At 40.1% G+C, this 23,566-nt stretch overlaps 1 pseudogene across 1 annotated transcript in view; it reads left to right on the plus strand.

Annotated features, from left to right (window-relative positions):
• LOC147824116 (heterogeneous nuclear ribonucleoprotein F-like) overlaps positions 1–15,586 on the plus strand; it is a 28,046-nt pseudogene extending 12,460 nt beyond the window's left edge. Inside the window, exon 3 of the transcript XR_015442700.1 lies at positions 55–15,586. The product of XR_015442700.1 is annotated as a heterogeneous nuclear ribonucleoprotein F-like (transcript). The remainder of the gene's footprint in view (positions 1–54) is intronic.
• Positions 15,587–23,566: the final 7,980 nt, after the last annotated feature.

Below are 23,566 nucleotides of genomic sequence, written 5' to 3' on the forward strand. Positions count from 1 at the left end.
TCGGACGCCCGACCGCGTGCCCGCCCAGCCACAGCTGCGCCCGAGCTCGCCTAGCACCCGCCCGGCCGGGTGCTCGCGCTGCTGGGCCCTGAGGGAGGCGAAGGCGATGTGGCCCAGCTCCGTGCGCCGCCCTGGCCCTGGTCCTGCTCCACCGAGGACGCGCAGAGCTTTCTCCCCGACGGCACGGTTCGCGGCGGGGAGGCAGGCGGAGTGGTGAGGCTTTTGTTGGACTCGAGTCCGAAGACGATGTCAAAATGGCCCTGAAAAACGACAGGGAAAGCATGGGGCACCGGTACCTGGAGGTGTTCGAGTCTCAGGGAACCGAGACGGATCGGGTGTTGAAGCACAGCGGTCCCGACAGCGCCGACAGCGCCAAGGGCGGCTTTGTGCGGCTCCGGGGACTCCCATTCGGATGCACAAAGGAAGATTTCGTGCCGTTTTTCTCAGGGTTGGAGATCGTGCCAGATGGGATCGCACTGCCTGTGGACCCCGAGGGGAAGACCACAGGTGAGGCCTTCGTGCAGTTCGCCTCGCAGGAGCTGGCGGAGAAGGCGCTGGGGAAGCCCGGGGAGAGGATCGGGCCCAGGTCCGCGGCGGTGTCCAAGAGCGGCCGGAGGAGGCGAGGTCGGACTCAGGTCCGCCCTGAAGCTCGCGTCCTGCAGCGGCCCGGGCCCCATGACCGTCCCGGCGCCGCGCGGAGGGAGCCCTGGCCTGGGGAAGAGCCGGCCCTGGGGAGGATGCGCTGCGGGCCTGCAGTGCGGGTTACGGGCTAGAGGAGTACAGCGGCCTCAGCGACCGACGGCCACGGCTCCACCGCCGACCTGTTCGGGAGAGACCTCGGCCACTGCCTGTCCGGCGTGCACGACCTCGGATACGGAGACGGCGGGGTCACGGGGCAGAGACCACTGGCCACTGTGTCCACATGAGGGGCCGCCCCACGGAGCCACCGGGAACGACGTCTACAACCTCTTCCCACCACTCAACCCCGCGAGAGGGCACCTGGAGATCGGGCCTGACGGCAGAGTGACGGGGGAGGCCGGCGGGCAGCCGTGGCAGCCATGTCTAAGGACAGGGCCAGCAGGCAGCACCGCTGCACAGAGCTCTTCCTCAGTTCCACCACGCGGGCCGGGGCCAGCAGCGGGGCTTACAGCAGCCGGGTGATGCAGGGCACGGGGGTGTCAGCCGCCCAGGCCACCTCCAGCGGCCTAGAGAGCCAGTCAGTGGGTGGCTGCTAGGGGGCCCGCTACAGCAGTCAGAACAGCACGGGGGGATGACTAGTTGCTTAGGGAGGTTGAAGTCCTCGATCCAGTTGTCACAGGCAACCAACCGACACGCAGTGAGGAGCAGTTTAGGACTAGAGGAAGCTGTGGGACCTATTTTGCAGCATGAGTTTGTGAAATCTGGATTAAAAAATTACCTCTTCAGTGTTTTCTCATGCAACCTTTCCTTCCAGCATGTGATATTAAGTAAACTGAAACTATTTACTTCCTTCCACTTTTCTTGATTAACATTTGGTAGTATACTTGGAGTGGTGTTTCCTGAGTTAAGTAGTTAAGTATGTTAAGAAAACTTAGATCCTTGTCGCTGACCCACGAACACCTTGGGGAGATGTACATTTTGGACACCTCAAAGGTGCTAGATCCCTAATTCAAAGAGGAACATTTCTCATGTTTGTTCATTCTAGTTTATATTTTCATTTAAATAAATCTTTTAGGTTAAGTTTAAGCTTTTTAAAAAGAGTTAGTTTTGAGAATTGAGACACAATACTAATAGTGTAGGAATTGGTGAGGCCTTGACTTAAAGCTTTCTTTGTAATGTGATTTCCTTTTGGATGTATTTTGCTAAGTGAAATTTGTTAAAAAATTTTTGTTAACTAAATTTTTTTTCATAAAGACTTTTTCACAATGAAAAAAAAATTCTTTGACCTCAAGTTGCCTAACTTTGAGTGATACTGAAATCAAGAAAAAAAAAGCATTGTATTTATATAAAATATAAATTGTATATAAAAATATAAAATTGTATTTATATAAAATATACATTAATTTCCTTGTAAGATAGTTTATGAATGAATATGAGACAAAATTGGCCAAATAAAAGCTGGAGGAACAAAAATGCTAGTTTGAAAACATCACAGGAAAAGGTTTTGAGAGGATATTAACAGCAGTCAACCTTATGGCCTACGTATAAATAGGAAATGTTATTCTCAGGTCCTTACAGAGTAATTCAATATAATAAGACAGTATGGCATTGAGTTACATAAACTATTAAGTCATAAGTGCATATGAAATTGAGTTATCATTTTTGTATGGTATACATAAGTTTAGAGGTCTTAAGTTTCAGTGGAATTTAACTTTTTAAAATGATAAAAACAAGTAATGCCTTTTAAAAAGCATAGTAATACTATATTGGCAACTTTTTTATGTAATAGTTTTCTTTTGTAGGTAAAAGTCACAGATCTTAAGTGTACACTTTGATATATTGTGACAAACGTACTCAGATAACTTGTTTTAATAAAGATAGGGAACATTATCATCATCCCAGAAAATTCTCTATTGCCCTTTTCCAGTTAATCCCCCTTTTCCAGCTCTGGAAGAAATCATTGTTCTGCATTCTGTTATCATAAATCAGTTATGTGTCTTTAAATATATATAAGTGAAATTGTACAGGAACTTTTTGCTCTGGTTCCTGTCATTCAATAGAATGTCTTTAAGATTTCTTTTCCTTGTCCTTTTATTGATAATATTCTGTCTTGTATATATACCACCATTTGTTTATATCTCCTCTTCTTGTTGGATATTCAAATTGTTTCCAGTTGTACATTTTGAATAAAGTTGCTATGAATATTGTTGAAAAAGTCTTGTGGACATATGTTTTCATATATCTTCAGTAATATTCACAAGTGGAGTTGTTGGGTCAGATGGCAAATATTTTGGTAACTGTAGAAATTGTCAAGCTTTCCCATTAGCAGTGCCTGAGAGATCCAGTTGGATCATCCTTGCCAGCATATGGAATTGTCTTTTTGTCTTTAGCCGTTTGAATGTCTATGAAATAGTGCCTTGCAGTTTTAATTTGCATTTCCTTGATGTATAATGCCACCTTGTACCTTTTCATGTGGTTACAGATTTTTCTTTCCTTTTCTGTCAAATTAGCATTCAAGTCTTTTGTTCTTTTTTTTTCTTTTTTCTTTTTGTAAGTTGAGTTATTGTGCTTTTGTAACTTATTTGTAGCAGTCCTTTGTTATTTCTCCCTAAATCTTTTTTCAGATATTGTATATGTACTGAATTTATTTGCTGTCAGTTAGAATCTTTGCCTTTCCGATTATAAAAGTATCATTTGATGAGCAGACATTTAAAATTTTTAAGAGACCAACTTGTCACTTTTACAATTGGTATTTTTATGAGACTTTGAAAAACTTTTACCTCCTCTGAAGTTGTAAAAAATATTCTCCTGATTTATTCTAGATACTGTGTGGTTTTTAACTTTAAAGTCTGTGGTTTTTCTCAGGTTATTTTCAGTGTGAGTTAGGGGTCTGAATTTACTCCTCAAATGGATAATCCAGTTATTTTTTGTCATTTGTTGAAAATGCTATTTTCTGTTTTGTATGGATATATTTTTCAAAATCAGTTGTACATATGCTGATCTATTTCTAGACCCTCTCGTTTCAAGGACTGTTTATACAGCACAATGTTGGCATGACAGTCCCTTTACCGAAGAGCTCAGCCATCTTTCCCTGGCGGCAGGGGTGGGTATTTTCTCACTACTCTGTGTGCTGATAACAACCCATCTAGGCTTCCTCACAATAGCTCACTATTCCACAAAATGCACGCCACTAAGACATGATTCTGACATTGCATTCTGCAGGTGGAATGTGTTAATGCAGTTGGATGGTGTCAGTTTGTTCAGATATGAAAAATTTGGTGCAGTACATTCCATTTCACTGCAATTTAGGTCAGAGAATTATGCTGAAAAGAAATATGTACAAAGGCATGAATGAGCTCAGGGTATGGAGCAGCACAAAACTAGTAAATCAAAACAAGGGATAGATTAACTGAAATTCCAGTTAATTCTACACCACTGAGACTAACCGGTATTTTAAATGACAGTGCCTTGTGTTACTTTTTCTTGGATGCCAATGGATTTTTTTTTTCTTTTAGAATACATCCTCCAAAAGGTACACAGTGTACAGTACATTTGGGGAAAACAAAGTATTTTGCAAAAAGAACAAGGGCACAGAAGAAATTTTGTGTATGTTCCATTGCTGAAAATGAGAACATTTTAAGAAAATGACAGTTATAAATCAGAGCAAGTTCTCCCTTCTCTGTCTTTCCTCCCTCCTCTGCCTGTCCCAAGCTGCAGTATAAGGCGGAAGGCCCCTGTCCACCATCCTGCCCAGGATCTGTCACCAAGGGCATGTCAGGGATGAGAATTGGAGCATTTGTTTTCATCAGCCAGATCACCGTCACTTTGATGGAGGAGCAAAACCTGTAAAATTTTCTACTTCCTTTACTCAGAGAGGTCAGGATCTACTTATCTGTGGATAAGCTTTGCCCATTGTAGACAAAATAAAATTAGCTAATGCTACGGATTGGATCTTGAGTTTCCACTCACAGCTTATGTATTTAGTTTATCTTCAGCTTGGTGCCTTCTATTGGAAGGTAGAGGAAACCTTTAAGAGGTAGAGCCATTGAGAAATCTTAGGGCAATAGGGATGGTCCCTTAAAGAGGATAGTGGGACCCTAGTTCTTTCCTCTTCTTTTCCTTTGTTTTCTGGCTGCCATGCAGTTAACTGGCCTGCATTTCCACATACTCACACCATCATGTACTGTGCTGGAAAAGGCCCAAAACAATGAGGCCAATTGGTCCTGGACTGAAATCCCTAAAACTGTGAACCAAAATAAACTTTTCCTCTTTTTGAGTTGATTTGTCTCAGATACTTGTTACAATAACAAAAAGCTCACTATAATAGGACACCAGGTACCATCTTTGTGATGCCTGACATTTTCTTACATATTCAGATAGTTTTCAAGCTTAAACAGCAATAGAACCCTGAAGATCATACTTATCATTTAAAGGAATATGATTAAAACTAAATGCTTTTTTCAGTCTGTAAAATGTGCATAATATCATCAAAATATTGCGTGGACAATTCCTGTCATTGTCCGCTGCACTCCTGTAGTGCATTTCTGCTAATTCATTAGGTACTCTGGGCCATTTGTGTTGCTATTACAGAACATTTCTGGACATTAATTTAAAAGCTTTGTATATACATTCATACAAAAATTACTTGCGTGAGCTTGACTCAAACTTTATGATAAACAATGTTCATCATATTCTCTTCCATGTAAGAGGAATTTAAACCCCCTTCTTCAGGAGAAGACCTGTCTGCAATGGAATTAAAATAGCTTCTCCCTGAATGGGATCACTGACTTGGCAAAGACCCTGAGCACTCATTCAGAAGGAATGCAATCAAATACTTGAAATTCAAATTAGCTTGTAATCTCACTTTGAAAATAAAGAAAAAGAGTAGCCCAAGAAAGGTTCCTTAAAAAGATGTGAAGTAATGTCCTTCAAGTCACTTCCAGTTTCAAAGCTGATGTCCTCCGCATGATAAAAGTAATATAGACATAAAATTTACTTTTCCTTTGTGCTTGTTCTCCCTGATAGACTGATATCTGTGCTTAGAAAGGGTGTCCTACATAGGGAGAACCCACATCTATAAAACTGGCTTTCAAATGTCACCAGAGATGTACAAACTGTTCCAGTAATGTTTGGAGGAACCTTTTTAAAAATTATTTTTTATTACATCTTTAAAGCATATATTGTTAACCCAAGAAAGATCCCTAAATAAGTGACACAGATTTTTCTCTTTAGAAACTATTCTGAGGTTCATATTTTCAAAGAATTCTCTCTCTTCAAATAACTTCCACAGTTTTTAAGGACACAATATTTTTCTTTTTAAAATCACCAGGTGATAAATGGTCCAGGAGAATAACACTACTGAAGATGGAAAAAATTCTATAATTATTGGCACTACCTTTAACAGGATTGCCTACAAAAAAAGTGGTTCCTTGTTGAAATGAAAACATAGAAAAGGGTCTCTACATATATTATTGTATGAAATAGAAACAGGACAAATATAAGGACTCCAGATACAGAAAAAGAGTCATAATTTATTCTAAAGTTAAACTGGTTGGGGTGTGATTACATGGGGAGGAAAAATCTTGCCTTTACAGGTAATTACATACCAAATGATGTACATGTGGTAGAGCTCAATAGGCATGAAGGCAAATTTCTATTAAACCCAATTGCTCATTAATTTCTGTTGTGGAGCTTAAAAAATTAGTCCCTAGACAGAGTAAAATTAACCATAAAACATACGTATACAAATGGAAATATCTTTCTGATGTTTGAAACCCATTGAATCATTTTCTATTAATGATGCTGAGCACTGATTCACAAAACTTTCGAAACTGTAGAAGTCTCTGGTGTGATAAACTGAAAGTATAAATGAGGACCAAAATATATAATAGATAATATGAAATAGGAAGAAAAGGTCCAAAGGGGAAGATGAAGGGGATATGGGGGTGGGTAAGGGAAAGGAAAGAAGGGAAAGGAAAAAATGGAAACAAAGTCTTTGTAAATAGGGAGAGGTGGAGGGGTTGAAGGGAGGGCAGGGGAATGGGGAAAAAATAAGAACCAAGTGATATCATGTAAAGGTACAAGTTCCCAATGATTAATGTCATCATAGTGTGTACCTAAAGTGTATCAATCAACTTAATGAATAAAAAAAGATAATAATTCATTGGGTTATGAGAATTACTGAGTAATACAGATTTACTGCTATAAAGTATTGCCTGATATACAGTCCATACACACTAAGTGTTGGTTCCCAAAGTGCCACACCTATTACTGGAACACATTTGTTGAAGTTTATTTTTCTTTAATAACAAGATAGTGTCTGGGTTCTAGTCAAGTAGTTCTGTTTGGTTCTTCTTTCATAAATCTGCCTATTTGTGTACATGTGTAGCACATACAGTTATGTACAGGACATAATACTTGATAGTAATAAACAATTATGTTACTTGTTCAAAACTGGAGAAGTACAAATGTAGTCATTATAGGCTGACACATTGAAATATAATTGCTTTATTCTCTGTATGGTAGTAATAATCCATAGAGCTTCAGAAATATGTGAAGGTTCTATTCCATTTTGAGTCATGCTAATGTTTCTAACTTTATATCCAAATAAATTATTTTCCATTTGCCCGCATCACTTCAACTTACTGGCTTGTTTTCAGACACTAAAATCTGGCAATATATTCCAAGTGTATAATAATATCGATAGGTAAAAGGAAAGGGTTGTCCAAATAACTAAGGAATGACATATCTGAGACTTATTTAGCAATGAGAACTTGCACTGGTGCCAGCAGAGGCTTGTCCTCCTGGCTAATAATGATCAGCAAATCGGCCGACAGTTCCAAACTAAGCTTTTGGTTCCCAGCCTAGTGGTTTGAGTCACGGCTGGAGGTGGACAACCCATCAAAATCCTGTCTGCTGAGGTTGCCACTTACAGAGTAGATGACACAGCTCAGTGGCACTATGTTGACTGGCGATGGTCCAGATCAGATGACCAGGGCCTGAGGCAGGAGAGATCTGCAAGCCTGAGGCTTTCAAGGGGCTACTTGGCAAGTTGTTAAAAACTTGCCAGCTGGGGCAGGAGGTGTTAGCTTAATGGTAAAGCACATGCATATGTACCATGCATAAAGCTCTGGTTTCCATCTCCAGCACCACCCTCCATACACAAAATGCACCTACAGTTTTGTTTTTCTTTTCATTGATTAGAAATGGGAAAAGATTACAAAACTTTATGAACAATTTATGTTCAATTTTTTTTATGTTCAATGTTAGTAATAATGGTAGAAAAGCTAAACAATTCAGAGAAGTCAACCATATCTGCTGTGAAGTTCGTATTTGTGTAATTCTCCTAGACCTTTTCTCCTTGTATATTCAGAGATACATGTATATACATGGGTAAATTTAACAAAAATGCAGTTCTATTATACATCAGTTTATGACTTAATATTCAGCTGTATTTCTGTTTAATACATGTTAATCTATAATACCACTTTTGAATAACTGAATAATGTTTTCTTAATCTTACTTATACACCATCATTTACTTAACCATTTGCTATTGTTGAATATTAAGATTTTTCAGTTTTCTTGGCTCTACAAAGGATTCTGTGATAAATGCCTTTTTTCTTTTTTCCCCTCACATATCTTATTTATTTCTTTGGGGTGATTTTCCCAAAGTGAAATGGCCTGAGGTGACAGTATACACACTCACATTTATAAAATTTTCACGTTTCTTCCAGACTGCCCTAGTAGGGAAAAAGTTACACTTATTTGAATCTCAGAACATCTAGATATACCATCAAATTCTTAACAGTATCATAGTTCTTATCTTGGTTGTGGTGAGGGCTTGAGATTTATATATTTATATTACATGTCTCTTGTCCAGAGGAGGAATCATTTTTACTAATTATATCACTTGGCCTGGATGTTTTGATTTTGCTGTCAGCCAAATGAGGAGAGCTTAAGTGATACTTATAAAGTACTAGACACTCCGGAAAAGCATTATGTATCTATTAACTTGTTTCATTCACACGTCATCATCATCTTTGTGCTGCCTTGAGAACATTGAAACATAAGATGTTAAGCAATTTACCCAAGGTTACCAGCTAGAAAAAAACATTCACAAAGATCCTAGATGAATTTCCTAACAAATGATGTTCTATAGTTACATATTTGTTTGGTAAAAGTCTAACCTTTCGAAGTTACTCGTTGAAATATAATTATGCACATACAAACTTGAAGCTTCCCATGAAGTATTTTCTTAAAATAGCATCATGCATTACTCATGCATGGTTTTATGACTTGATTGTGGGCAAGTGCAGAGACGTATTCAGAAACTGTACAGGACTATTTAAAATGAGCAGGACCATCATATAACTGAAATTGTGGGTATTCCTCTTTAGGATGTAGAGCTAAAATTTAGGGCATTCACCCATAAAGTTTTAGAGAAATTATCCCCTGGTCATTATAGAGAAAGTCCAGTCCTTAGTCTTTTAGGGAAAACAGATTATACACGAGCTTAACACTTGTTCATGTAGGAGACGTTGAACATGCAAGGACTTGGTGAGATTTGAGGCCAGACGGAAAGAGAAAAGCTCAAGACTCTTGCAGCCTAATTCAGAACTCTTATTAGATAATATCTGTTATATTGTTTAATCATTATAGATTGGTATATCTAATTATTACACTTCTATTATATATTAGATTAATATTTAATTATTAGGCACATGGGACAATATTTTTTCTATAGGAAAAAATGTGGTGGTAAATAGAGAAGCAAAATAGGAACAGAGTGAATGAAGAGTCCCTGAGCAAGGCTTGTAATTGAGGGCACCCTGTTTCTTCATCTATAAAATGAGATTAATAAGAAAACTACCTACCTGACAGCATTTGGAGTATTCTCAAAGCCAGTAATGTGCGTGAGGTTTCCTTGTCAAGGGTGAAGCCCTGATCAGGTTTAATCCTTGGCATTGTTGCATGTTTTCCTTTCACAAGAAAGAAGAGGCAGGTTTGCCTGCCTCATTCTAGCACATTCTTTGGCTCGTGCTTTTGATGCATGATTTTCTTTTTTCTTTTTGTGTGATACAGTACTAAGGGTTGAACTCAGTGCCTTCACACAGAACCTTATCACTCCCATTTCTGGGCCTCCTGCTCAATCAAGTGTGAGCTGTACCAAGGGATCTACATCCCAATCATTGATCACATAAAGGGGCTCAGTTTTTTTAATTAGCAAATCAGTGTCACCTAAAATAACCCTCTCTTCTTTGTCCTAAATTTCCATTTTGTAAGACTACAAGTTAGAACCCTAAAGATTAATCTTTTTAAAATAATTTTGATTAATGTGTACATCACTGATAGCCTGTGTTAGCTTTCCATTGCTGTGACAGAATATCTGAGATAAACAACTTACAAGGAAGAAAAGCTTTATTTTGGCTCAGGGTTTCAGTACATGTTTTCTAGGCTCTGTTGCTTTTGAGCCTGACCTGGCAGTCAGGAAGGGGTGTGGGAAGCACACACCAAAGTCCTAGTATCCCCTTCAAGGACGTGGCCCAGTGACCTAGCTTACTATTACTAGGCCCCACCTCCTAAAAGTTTCAGCACCCCCCAGTAGTGCCATGAATGAGGACTAACCCTTCATCACCTGGGCCTTTGGAGGACATTTAGGGTCCAGACCGTACTACACTCTTAAACTACCACAGTGGCTTTTGTTATTGTTGCTGCTGCTGCTGTTCATAACATTCATTTTTTAATTGCCAAATGTTCATTCATGCTGGTTTCTGTACTGTCTAGGTGATATTTGGACATTTGTGTTGTGATATAAACAAGTATTTACATATATGTGAAATACAAGTGCATCCTGTCTTATCAGCTGGATCAGCACATGCTTAAGTTTTAGATGGGTGTGTATCTATAGATATAAAAGGAAAATATGAGTTTTTATTTCTAGATAGTGGAAGTTCTTTTGTTATGTAGTTCTCAAATTTGTGTGCAGTGAGACATTAAAAATATTCCCTGTAATTGATTATTTGACCCTATAATTAAGAAATCATTGTTCAAGTAAAAGTTAGTGGCTCCAGAGGGCAGGTCAGTCAAAAAGATGTACTTCTAAGAGTAATTGTATGTAAGTTAGAACCCTGAACTACTAACTAAATCCAGTTTAATGAAGATTTTTCTTAACTTGAATGTTTCTTAGGCATAAAAAGGTGCTTTTTGCATCAAAATTTCAAAACTTTGTTAGCTTAATCACTTAGTTTTTTCAGTGTTTAGGAGAAAAGTTCTTGCATGATTGTGATATAGCTTTTATTTTACTCTTGCCTGCCTGCCCAAAACTCCCCTGTGGGTTGCTGTTAGTTTGGTCAAGGTTGTGCAGAGGCTGTGGTACCATGATTTCAACAGGTTCTAGTGCTCATTGTCAGGGTTAGTATCTTGTGTACTTTTACAGAATTACCAAAGTGGAAGTAGGGGTTACATTTTCTGGGCCACACAGGAGCTGGTTAAGTAATTTCAGGACTTGGGGAAGTTTGAAGACCAGGCAAATTTATGTGGGCTGCTAAAGTTGAGGCCTCTTTTTCCTTTTGCACCCTAGGTATAAGATGTTAGATTATTAGAAAAAAGTCACAGGAGCAGAATGAGACATATTCAATATAAATTTTGTCTATGTAGGTTTTTTTGAAGATTAGTCCCATATGTAAGTATTTATTTTTCTTTACATCATGACTTCTAGACTAGAAGACTATAAGGATGAGTCAGGTCCTTGGTTGCATAGGTATAACTGGGATAATCCTAGGGCATGTGGACCTCTGATAAAGCCATGTCAAATTTCAGAGTACTGACTGTTGTGATTCATTGGGCACCTAAGTTGGAATGACAAACACCAAGAGGGGCTAAGGTCACTTAAAGCTTCATAATTTTATTATAGAGGCATGAAGCAGAAAAGTCACCCTTGCCAATAGTGAGAGCTTGCCCCTGGAAGACAATCCTCATTAGCAGTATGGTCCAAAGTCCACCAGTCAGCCTTTGTTGTGCAGCCATGCAAAGATGTATAGCTCCTGGTAATTCCCTTAGGTATTTGAGCTGTGGTGGGTCCTCAGTTCATAGGTACACATGGTGTGTTGGACGTTGAAAGACAGCCCAGGTTAGCCAGGGTTCTGTACCTTTACATGATGGCCTCCACTAGTCTTTCAGAGAACACCTCTGTGGAAATTCACAATACTTTTTGCTCCTCCTTCCCTGCTCTCATGTTTCCTTCCACCAGTACTATAAAAACCCAATCAAAGAAAAGAAAATGCTAGATTTTGAGAGGACATAGCTAGGTGCAGTGCTGGCGTCTAACCCAAGTGCCCCAGAGAAAACACATATGGACTGCTCATGTAGCATCCCAGGATGATCGTCCAGATCCATCATCCTTCTGGTGGGCAGTTTCCCAGGAATCCTGAGACCTCAGCCGCACAGTGTACTGTGAGGATGCACAGAGGACTCAAGCTGTGAGGTCACCTCTTGATGAGCAGCTAAAGATACTGAGTATCCGAAGAGGGAGGGGAGCCAGTGCTGTGCATGTCATTGGGACAGTTGAAGTACTTTCCAGCAGCCTGTTCAGTCTTTCCCAGCCTAAGCATGTTACATACACCTGAACTGAGTAGTCTTTTGAAGATCCTACCAGTTTCTTCAAAAATGAAGAAAAGCTGCTGTTCGGATGTTGAGAACAGAGGAGGAAGGGGCATTAGCTGGCCAGCCCCTTGCCTATCAGTTGCCCTAACCCCGTGATCAGAGGAGCCTTTCCCGTCCTGAGTATCTTTTCTCCTCCTTGGTGTGGGCGTGATCATATGAGCTGGGGGAGTTGATTGATGGCCTCTGCCCAGCTCCACCTGCGTGCTTCTACGCTGTGGCTTGAATTCCTGTGATGAAAATGCTGCTCACTAGGGCCCCTACCCCAAGTTGCCTGCCATGCTTCTTGTGGGCTGGAACCTAGGCTTGTGCTAAACCACCAGTCCACTGCATATCCCACTTCCCTGCCCATTTTTAGTATTTTTACCTTTTTTTCCTGAAGGGAGAAAACTATAACAGGATGCTATATGGAAATTCTGAGAACACAGGTCACTTGCTTTCTGGCTCTCATTTTCCAGGCTTAGACAATCCGAACAGAACTTGAGGAAATCCACGTAGTGAAGCTGACGTCTCTGTGCCGACTCCTTTTCTTCATTCAGGGTAGCAAGTATAAAATACGCTTGTTCTCATCCTCCATGTCAAATAGGGACAGAGAATGGTTCAACTGGGTCGATCACTATACTCAATTACTAGGAGGAAGGAGCTCTAAAAGGAACAAATCAAGACAGTTGCCAGACTTGGGCTACCTTTTCATCTCCTTTTATGTGCTCTTAAATCTCCTCCCCCTTTCTGCATCCTGTCCTCTAGGCTTCTGCAGCCCCTCCATGACCTTCACAGCTCTTGAAGGTCACTATCCACAGGCCTGCCAGAGAAACTGGAAAACCTACCTTCAGTTCTATTATGTTCTTCATAGTGCTTGCCCTGCACTAGTTTACTTGGCCATTATGGCTTATTTGTTAATCGCTGTAGTGATTTGTCTCTTTCATCTAGGTGGAAGCTCTGTCAAGAATCAGAACACTTCCATTGTCCTGTGCAGTGTTCCTAAGGCTCAACACAAGTCCTTGCACCTAGAATGTGCTCCAAACTAGTCACTGAATGAATGAATGACTTTTCAGCATCAAAGATAAATTCCCTGAAGTTCAAAGATAAGAGTGCTTATTTCCAAGCTGCACACACATGCATTCATGCACGCCTAGCAGAGTGGCCATAAGAAAGATTACCAATGAACTGTGACTTATTTCAAAACAAGTATGGAGTCCGAATGTGATAGAGGATAAGATCTAAGAAAGGACAGTTGCTTCCTTCCCTTAGAAGTCTGTTTGATGTCTTACACAAAAGAAGCATGAAACAAATTAATCAGCTTTTTAGTGCCTATTTCTAGCTAGCAGTCTGTTAAATGAAGAGGAAGGCAGAAGCTGTTTGATGTTTCCTAGATAAATGCCTAGAACTGTTACTAGTCTGTATCCTGGCAGCCTCCTGAGAGCTGTGCCTTAGGCCAAATTGCTGAACCCAGTTCCTCCTGGAGTTTTACCTCCTGATAATGGTGATTGTTCTTTGATAATCCACATGCTGTATGCTTCACTGTAGCAAAGGCAGCAATGGCTTTCTTTGGCAGGCTTGTCTCTCTCCTTTTTTTTTTTTCAGAGTTGGTCTGCTTGTTGGCATTTCTGCGGTTTTTCACGCTGGAGTGCATGAGCCATGAGTTTCTGTACTTTCTCTTGAAGTTTATTGCTGCTTTATTTCCCAATACTTTGTAATACACGAAGATTGAAGATTGAAGAGTGTGTCACGCCCCTTAGTCACTATTTGTTATCTGTGGCCACTGAAGGATCCCTAAGAATATTTGGGCAAATCATAATGCCTGTACAGCATGTCAGTTTTTTGTAAATTGTTGCAAGTAAATATCAAAAGAAGAAAACCTACAGAAATGAGAGGCTAGAATTTGATGGCTCTGATTCATAGGCATACCAACATCCAAGACTTATGGAAACTACATTTAACAGATTAGCAGATTTGCTTCATATCTACCTAGGACTGTTAATTGTTTAGAAGGTATTGAGAAGAAAGAAACAACTTTAAGGAAAAACACATAGATACAGAAAATGTGCTAAAAGTTGCATTTGACTAGCTGACTTCTCTCCCTTTTTCACATAAATTTGTCAAGTTAAATTTAATCTATTTTCTCATTACAAACATCTCTAAATTTGAAATCCATAGAAAATGCTTTTGAAATGTATATACTTAAGTCTATACTGCAAATTATTAATAGCATACAATTAGATGCCTGTAATTTCCTGAAAATTCCCTTTAACATTGGTTCCCATAAGCCAGACATGGTGGCACATGCCTGTAATCTCAGCACTCAGGAGGCTGAGGCAGGAGGATCACCGTGAGTTCTAGGCCAGCCTCAGCTACATAGTGAGCTCAAGGCCAGCCTGCACTGCAAAGTGAGAACCTGTCTCAAAACAAACAAACAAACAAACAAACAAAAAGATTGGTTCATATAGAATCAAGTGAAAGTAGTGACTGTTACATAGCCAAGAAGAAGTAGGGGAAAGAGTTTGCCTTCATAGAGTGAATACCAGTGATGGTCCAGTGTGATTAATCAAGCCTACCATTATTCTGTCACCATTTGTTACTTCTGAATGATACTTCTAACAAAACTAGGCAATGGAGAAGTGTTTAGGCACTTATTTGAATACTGTGATACTGGAAAGGAAGACAGTGCAGAGTTGTAAGCAGGTCACTCACTACTCTTAATAATTGCTCAATTTAAAACTCACTTAGAAACCACCCTGTGCCGAACCCTGTGCCAGTGCTTACAGCTCATTCACAGTCAACCTTCCATTTGGCTCTTCTTGCTATTTCCAAGACACAGGCACTTGCCCAAGGTCAGACTTGGGAAGTAGAAGATTGAGAACTTAACCTAGGCCTTCTGGCTGTCAGAATACCTACTTTCCACCTGGCTATCTCTCTGCCCCTCACAGGATTTGGCTTCTTGAAATAGTTTGGCCATTTAGTTTGTGTTATGGGCAAATTCCTTTTTCTTAGACAGTGACTTCTGAGATCTCTTTTCCATCCCTTGTAGTTCTGAATTATTAATCACTGTAGTCAAGATTATGATTTTTGGCACCTTGATTAGCACTTTCATACTATGGATAGGAATTTACATGGCATTTTGAATTATATTGAAGAGAGATTAATCAGTCCTTATGATAAATAATTGGCAGATTGCTAATAGGAATAAATAAAGTGAGATTTGGATTTTAGAGCACTCATATTTCCATGGTATTATTTTTCAGTGCTGAAGAATATCATGTTAAATATAAGTAAGCCAGTAGTGCTATTGACTTAACCATTCTTTGTTTCTCTAGATTGGGGGTAAAAATAAGAATGTACTTTAAAAATAACAGTTTAGAAGGTGATACATTAATCCTCAAAATGACAAGAAATCAAAATGATTTTGTCTGTAGGGTTTAATTTATTAAAATTTAATTTGCTCCTGTGCTTTGCTCCAATAGCTCTGTGCTAGCAAACTAGCTATTATTAGATTAGCAGCCTCCTAAGCGCTGCTGACAGCCCGAGCTTCAGAGAGCATGTGCTGGATTCTGCATGTGCCTTCTCCTCATTGGTAGTTGGCGTTGCTGCTCGCCTGTTTGATAGGTTTCCACAGTAATCTTTATGCTGCATTAGAGACATAGATACAGAGGTACTGTACTGTGTTCTTGTAACAGAGAGGTGCTTGGCTGGTAACAGTAAAGAAGGAATAAGGCACAGAAGAGCAGGCGTACATCTTTGTTGTAGAGCGTCTGCGGTTATGGACCTCCGGCTGCAGCAGGAAGTCATTGAAGGAGTCTCAGTTCATGGTAATTACTCTAAGTCTTTATCTCTTACAGAAAACACAGCCATGCATGAAAGAAGCGTGTTCATCGTTCTGTTTAATTTGATCTTCCTTTGTTGATATTCTTGTATTCCAGCATTCCATACTGAAATACATTATCCCAGAGACAACTTCCCTGGTAAACTGCTAATCTATTCAAGAAAGAATGTTGTTTTTACCTGGATTCAGGGGTGCCTGTGCTTGGAAGTGATTCTTATTGGTTCCCTTCTGTTTTGAAAAGCCCGATGTTGCATCAGTGTGGGTGTCTTTGTAGGTGTGTTTCAGCACCCAGTTTACTTTGTTTGCATCCAGTCCAGACTCTTCTGAATAATGACTGATCCAGGAAATTTAATGAAATACATTTTATTAGGACAGGGCAGCAGTGCTCCCAATTTGATGCTAGATCTTTGCAGAAATAATTTGCTATTGTTTCTTCAAAGATGTGTGCAGCCTTCATTATGGATGGTTCTCTTTGTCTCACCTTTTGTAGTTTGCAGGAAGGCCTTTTAATACAGAAAAGGTTAACACATCCCATTCTACCAAAATATACATAGGTATATATTCAGCTATGCCTAAATGAAATTTTTGACTTCTGGCTTTGTTTAATAGCAATATTGCTTTTGGGGTTGTCATCGCAGGAAGGTAGTTTTCTTGCCACTTACTTCGACTACTATTTGACAACATTGTTTGTGTGTGTTTCTATTAATGGTTACCTGGATAATTTTCCAAATCAAATAATAAAAAAATCTTAAATTCTTAGCACATTCTGAAGGGAAATATTTAAGCGAGTAAGGCTAAGGCTAAAAAAAACCCAAACAAATGCAACATAAATGTTTGCTTTTTCATTGTACCTTTTTTTCTAGAGTCCTATTTTATGCCTAAAGTCCCCTAGCTTCAATTTAGTCCTCACACTTACGAACTGAATGCCCTTCCCATATCAGACCATGGGGTCCACAGAAACTTATGTACTGAGTCACCAGTCACAGGGCTGGCTGGCTGCCACCATGCGTCTACTGTCAGTGGTGAGTCCTGCTGGTCTCTGAAAGCCATCAGGAATTATTTGCCTACTCTTGAAAAGCCCAACATTGTAATTTGTGTGTTTTGTGAAAATAACTGTTCTGATCTAAAACTATGTCCTGGCTACAGGGGCTCAGTTTATTCTGTGTTAGAGAAAGACTTCGGATTATCAGTAGTGCTTCACCCCCTCCCAACATTCCCTGCCTCGGCCATTCTGGGGGGTAATAAATCACCCCATATCAGAGGTTACCCAAATAACAGTTTCAAGGGGAGAACATAAGGAACATTATGAAATTTGCCATGAGTTTTAATGGAGCCTGGTATAGAATAAAGTTTGATAGCCATTAGAGGCAGTAGTGTCTGTATGGCTTGAAACACTTGGTGGTGTTTTGGCATTTAACATGTGGGGAGGTAAAATGAACATGAGATCAGCTGTCCTACTTCATATTCTAGCCGGGATAAAAACCACACCTGCCTCCCATTGCAGGTCGTGCCTTGCCGGGACCAAGAGGGCCTTTTCAGCTCGACTGGTTCTGCTTTGCTTCAGAAGTCCACATCCCTCTCCTGGGCCATCGCCATTCTTTGCCTGTTCTCCCTACTACGACAGAGACAAAATCTTTCTGCCTGTCAGCAGTTAGGTTTGCTTACTTGTTTGTGGAGGGATAAATTGAAGTCATTCCATAATATGTTCTTTTTCTCTTTCTCTATAAATCTCCTCAAATGCTATCTAAATTGCCTTGGTTTTAGAAAATTCTAAAGCAGTAGGATGCCTTACAAGTAAATTGTCGCTGTCTTTTATCACTGCCGAAGCATTGGACAAATGTAAGCATAAACAGCCCACTCCTGTGAGCAGAGCCCTTGGTGTTGGGTGTCAGAGAAAGAGGTGGGAAGCAGGGGCTGGCCTGTGGCTCCCTGGTAAAGAGATGCCCAGCATAAGTGAGGTTCTAGGACCCAGGTGAATATCCAGCACCCCATGCATAAATAAGGCAGAGAAAGAGGTGGGAAGTAGATCTCAGTAATGCTCATTCTCAGGGGATAGGTCTTCAAGAATTTGTGTCTCAAGGAACTCCTTAAAAATTTAAATATAAATGTATGTATTGCGTAATACATGGACATCCCTAGGTCCTGAATTATATAGCATCCCAAAGGGCCTTTTAACATATCCTGAAGGGACATTTTCATAACAGGACTAAATAAATGTTACTTATGGTTTTGCAGAGTAACCAAAATATGTACTTTTATGTTTAGATACATTACGTCTAATTTTTTTGTTTTGTTTTTACTACCAAGGAGGATGTTTACACCTTCCTGAGGCAAGAAAATAAACATAAATTTCTTGGACCCTTTAAACTTTTGTTCTTTCTCCTTTTTCTAATGTCATAGCTCATTACTGAAGAGAAAATGGCATTCCTGGACAATTAGAAATAGATTTATCAGCATGAACATAAACATTTAATAACTTACTACATAAAACATTTTCTGTTATACGATACTTTCTAACTTTTTCTCCTGAAGGCTTATAATCACAGCATGGGAAGTGGTGATCAGTTTAAAAATGGAAATTCATTTCAGGAAGGAAATGATGTACCACAAAGCGGCAAGTCTGGTGAAGGTCTGAAAAAGCATTATTAAAAGGAAGAGCAGTGGGGACAGTGTAGACTACTAGCCATAGGTGATACCTGTAGGTGTCATTGTGGCTGGTGAATTAGGGATTGGCAATCTCGAAAGAACTGATGGTTCTGCTAACAGCCACTAATGAGTAGTTCAGGGTTAACCCTTCTAAAGTTGCATGGATTGAAAAGATATTTAAAGAGACATTAGGCTCCTCTTCTAAGTGTATTTATTTTTTTCTTGCATTATTTTCTATAATCATGGGTATGTGCCATGAGCAACTATTAAGATATTTAGTATATGTATTAAGATTTATCGAAAGAAAGATAAGAGAGACATAGTCTCTTCCTGAAAGAAGCACTGACTGAAGAATAGAGATGGCTAAATAAAAATAGGGTATGCATGAAACAGACATAGGCACTTGGCTTGGTGACATCAAAGTGAGGTGACCAGTTTATTAGAAAGGGGAAATGGGGATGTCAGGGAAGGTTTCAGGAAAAGCGATGGGACCCAATCCAGAACTTACTATTTCCTACCATCTTGATACCACAACCACTACTGTTACTGCTGATTAGGAGCTGGTGTGGCCACATATCTGATGCATGCTTTTAAGTGTTACTATGTCTTCTTATTTCTGATGTATAATAAATGTAAAGTATCATTTGTCTTCTGCCTCCTGTTAACTCTTTTCAGAATATACACTAGATTGTTGCCTGGAAATATTTTAATTTTTAATAGATCGATATCAGGAGATTTGAAATTTTATTAAAAAGTAACCAATAACTTAAAAATGCATGGTAGAAGAACTACAGAACACTTTCATTATTGTTGTACTCTAAAGTTATTTAGTGATCACTTTCAGAACTGTTTGCATGGCCAGAAATTATCCTTCTACTCTTGGATGCCTGTAAATTCTTGAAAGTCATTTATTTTATATGTGCCCTTCAAAGACAAACTTGCAAAATCTGGACTTGCATTATAACAGTTGGATTTCACCTTACTATGTTTAAAACAGGCATCTGTTTTCTGTGAACATTTTGAAAATAATTTCTAATATATTGAATTTAGCTATCTTTTAGAGATTGCCAAATTTGAGGGTAATTCCACTTTAAGGATCACCTATTTTCACAAGGTCTTGCCACCAATACAGTGTTTACAGAACAGTAGGTACTGCATACCTACTTCCCTGGGGCCTGTATCAGAGAACCTTCCTAATTCCAATATGCTTTACCTAGCATTTGTACTTTTTCAAAACCAGTAAGATGAGCAGCTTTGCTTTTCCCATTGTCCTCTCCCTACCACATTTGCTGAGTTGGCTGTATTCCCTTTCAGCTCTGACTCTGCTGACTTCAGGAAGCAGCTCCCTTCTATCGTCCTGTGTTGTTCTTTCCAAGCCTCCTTCTTTGCGGCCTACCTCCTAAGAGATATGCTGCAAGGTTCGATCCTTTACAAGCTTCCTTTCCATGCCACCTGCTTCCCATCGGTTGCTCACCCATTGCTACACCTGGACCAACATTCCCTTCTTCTCCTTCCCTTGCAGAGCTCTTGAGCTCCTTAGACAGCCCAGACAGGCTGCCTCAGAGTCTTGGCTGTTCCCTCTGCCTAGAATATGCTTCCCCCATATGAACCGTGGGCTATTCATTTTTTTCATTGTCTCCTCTCTGAAATGTAAATTTAATAAAGCCATATATTTTTGTCTTAATGGCCCTTGGCCTTGAACAGTACTTGGTCCGTAGAAAATGCTCAGTCAGTACCTATTGAGTGAATGAATGAATGAGTGGTTTCTGGCATAGGAATACTATAGTACCTCTGTGGCAATCAAGAGCTCTCTTCCAGCTAGCTGATCAGTGTTCAGAAGCTCCTTACCTTGAGGAAGCTTCAGTTTCCTACTTTGTAGATAGATGTAAGAGCCCTAAGGCCCTCTGAAAAGCTAGCACTTTATTACAGTTCCAGAAAAGAGGTAACAATGTGCGAAAGATTATTTATGCAACTTCACCCTACTTGATGTCATATTTTTCCTCTGAAAGCAGATCAAAAGAAAGCAACAGTTAAAATGAGCAAATTAGTTGCATTCTAAATAAAAACTAACATATTTGGGTGTATTGATATATCTTTTTAAAAATCTATTGGCCAATTTAAAGGAATTATCATTTTCTGTTGCTACATGTATTTAATAGTCTGCCTGTTTTTGTCAATTATAAAAGCAAAAGCAGTCTTCTATTCCTGTGTTTTTAGTTGTTTCCTGCTACAGAGAACCCTTTAAGAAAGGAAGCCTTCCCTTGACCTCTACTTGCCATCCATAAAATACTCGTTCATCTTACAGGTAAGTGTATTACTTTGTTTTGATCTATTCTGAGCAGGTATATTGATTCTCTCTGAAAAACCTGTGTCATTATATTAAGACAAAAAGCCCAAGGTTAGATATTTTGCTATCTGGAAAGAAAAAGTCAGTTCCTCAACTTTAAGGCCCCTTCCAGAACCAAAATACCGTGATGGATTTGCTTTTCAGGGGTTTCACTGATGTCTCTTCTGTATATTGTTGGGGACCAGGCTGTATGAGGAGACACTGGGGTCCAGATTGTGTCCCACAGTCCTGAGGCCAGTGTGACCTGCCTTGGGAAACAGAAAAGCATGTGGAAAGCTGTGTGCTTCTGGCTGTGTGTGGGAATGCTCACAATCACGGTATTCTTGTGGCAGGATAACACCTGCTGAGGACAGTGTGAAGAATGTTAGTCCTTATTAACTTGGACAAGCATCCGGGTATATGGAAGAACTTGTTACCTTTCATACACTCCCCTTGTAAAAATTAATCTTTTCCCTATTTTTCAAATATCTTTTCAACTGTTACTGTTCCACACATGACACTCGACCCCTTAGGCTTCTTGTTGCCTAATAAAAGCTGGTCAGCCTGAAGGTTGTTGAGTCTGTCCACTAGAGGCAGGCTCCTCATGGTCCCCCGTACATCTTGAATATTGTTTCTATTTCTCTTTATTCCTCATCAGGCCCCCGTCAGGTGTCTGAGGGTCTGATCAGCCACCAGCAGTATATCTGCTAGTAGTTACAGTTTGTTAAACACCGTAATATTTGTCAGTAATCTTCCTGATATTCTGAAGGCCCTATTTATGTGTGTTGATTTGAAGACACCTAAAGAATGAACATCCTTATACCTGAATGAGAAATACGGTATAAGGTCTGTGGTTGGAGAATGAGAAGGTGGGGTAGTTTCAGCAGCAAGGAAGCTGAAAGTTTCTTTGCAGATGGCCACCAAGAGTGGTAGAGTGGAGAGACTGGAACCTGAATACCAGCCCATAGACTGAAACGGACAGGGCCGTGCAGGTGTTGCAGGCGGGCTGGGCCAGTAGTCCTGGAAATGTGTGAAGTGCTTTTGCCCGTGGCTAGCCACCCTGAAATTCATATCTCGTTTCCATAAACTAATGTGGGAGCCCAGAAACAGCCTTTCCAGGTCTCTTTTACAGACTCAGTTACCATAGAGGGGCTAAGGAAGTGAATGAGTGAGCAGTGGTCAAGGAAAGATAATTTCCTCCTTCTGCAGAGGGACTAAGCTTAATACCATGGATGAGGAGACTGAGAAAGTTCAGGAAAATGGGAGCCAGCTTTTCAGCTAATTCATGTCTGCTGCAAGTCAAGAAGTGCTAAAGAGCAGCCCTCACAATGACAGTCTTCGCCATGGCGCCCACCTTCTAAATCGTCACAGGCTTTGATTAATGGACAGCCTTCCAGCGTCCTTTCCAGCATCCATGTGTAGTACTCCATTGCTTATACAGCACACCAAGCATTCTATAAATTATTATTATTGCCTTATGCAGGACATTGTTAGGTGGATATTATCATTCTCCAAGAACCCCAGAATCTAACTGAGGCTGCAAAGTAAAAATCAGCCTGGGCCAGGTGAAAATCTGAAATCTGTAGAAAGAGGGAATCAAAGATATCCCTTAGTGCTCTACCCTGAAATTCTTCCCTCTTACCACCATTTCTCTTACCTTCTTATCTCAGACTTACGTTCTGACATGAAAGCATAGGGCTCCTGTTGGCTGGAATAGAAAGCATTCAATGTTTCTTATCTCCACCCTGGTAGAGCTGTAGTTGTAAAGTTGCAGTGGAGCAAAAATAGATTTAATGGGGAATGCCTTCCTATGGTACTTGTGTTCTCCACTTTGCATTATTCTAGGGAACTTGCCCATCCCAGTATGCCTACCATTGAGCTTTTTCCTGGGACACAGGACTTTCATTGCTAAGCCTGGAAAAATTGAACCCAACAACACAGTACTACCTCTCATACCCTCCTTCATGGCCTCAGGGGCTTCTGCTATTAAGGTTGCTACCGACAGCGGTTGAATATGCAGCCCCAGTAGATGGGAGAGAACTGGAAAGCTGAATAGATTTGAGTGTAACCTCAACTCCTCTGCTCACGAACCATGCAGCTGGACTGGGTCTGGTTCCTTTAGTTCTGTAAGTCTCAATTTCCCATATAGCAAATGAGAATGGGCGGTGTTTGGTCCAGCATGGGCCCTGGAGGCATGTGGGTCCTTTCCTTTCTGATTCCCTATATATGAAGCTGGTTACCTTTACAGGCATAAGTAACTCGAGTCTTTTTAAGAATTACTATGGATAAAATTATTTAGCTGGATCCTGTGTAAGGAAGGTTAAAAAAGATTCAACTACATAATTCATGTACATAGCATCAGCTGGGATACAGGCACTAAATCTGAACCCCGTATTCTAATTCTCATATAATGTCAGGGCAATGTGTGCACATAATTTTGAGTTGTTTTGTATAGGATTTCTTATGAATGTTATG

This window comes from Heterocephalus glaber, unplaced genomic scaffold (genome assembly GCF_053883595.1).
Source record: "Heterocephalus glaber isolate CG9 unplaced genomic scaffold, H.glaber_assembly_v1.0 deba00001553, whole genome shotgun sequence".
In the NCBI taxonomy this organism is placed as follows: Eukaryota; Metazoa; Chordata; class Mammalia; order Rodentia; family Bathyergidae; genus Heterocephalus; species Heterocephalus glaber.